The sequence below is a fragment of the Larimichthys crocea genome, unplaced genomic scaffold, assembly GCF_000972845.2.
Source record: "Larimichthys crocea isolate SSNF unplaced genomic scaffold, L_crocea_2.0 scaffold52441, whole genome shotgun sequence".
Classification (NCBI taxonomy): Eukaryota; Metazoa; Chordata; class Actinopteri; family Sciaenidae; genus Larimichthys; species Larimichthys crocea.
This window is the reverse complement of record NW_020856843.1, coordinates 1-715: the sequence shown is the minus strand read 5'-3', so window position 1 is coordinate 715 and position 715 is coordinate 1. Positions and strand designations below refer to the sequence as shown.

The following is a 715-nucleotide window of genomic DNA, read 5'->3' as shown; positions in this document are numbered from 1 at the left end:
TTAAAGCACATCCTCTGTGTAATATATAGTTTGTTTTTTGTTTCCGTCTCATCTGTTTTGTCTTGGCGTGTGATTTTAAACATACTTACTCGGGTGAATGACTCTGAACCCGCTGGGTCTGAAAAAAGACAATAAACATGATTTTAGTCGTTGAATTAAAAGTAAAGCTTTGAGCTGAACACTGAGTTAATCTGTGCAGACTGAGACAGACTCACTCCTCCGAGGCGTTGGTCTGTCTGATGGACACTGTGACAGGAAACAGAAAGTTCAGTTCACATTATTTAAATGTGATGACATCATCTGTCACCAGCTGAAACCACAAATCAGATCAGTGACCAAGTGTGAAGACTGTCAATCACAGGAAGTGACACGTAGGTCAGCTGATCACCACGTGGGGACAGTGTGAAGAGACGTGTTGTCTCACCCAGCGGTCCTTTGTCCCTGCAGTTCAGACACACGGCGACCAGCAGCACCATGGACACGAAGACAGCGGCCGCCATGACCACGAGGAGCCAGGGGATGGCCATGTTTCATCTGAGGAGGACGGACGAGGACACAGGAGGACACAAGAGGACGGAGGAGGACACAAGAGGACAGAGGAGGACACAAGAGGACACAGGAGTTTACAGGAGGACGGAGGAGGACACAGGAGGACGGAGGAGGACACAAGAGGATAGAGGAGGACGGAGGAGGATGGAGGAGGACACAGGAGGAT

At 49.2% G+C, this 715-nt stretch overlaps 1 long non-coding RNA gene across 1 annotated transcript; it reads right to left on the bottom strand.

Annotated features, from left to right (window-relative positions):
* Positions 1–20: 20 nt before the first annotated feature.
* On the bottom strand, positions 21–639 carry LOC113745204 (uncharacterized). The gene is made up of 3 exons (XR_003462035.1): positions 425–639; positions 216–246; positions 21–118 (listed from the first exon to the last, which is right to left on the bottom strand). It is a non-coding gene; the product is annotated as an uncharacterized LOC113745204 (long non-coding RNA).
* Between the last annotated feature and the right edge of the window lie 76 nt (positions 640–715).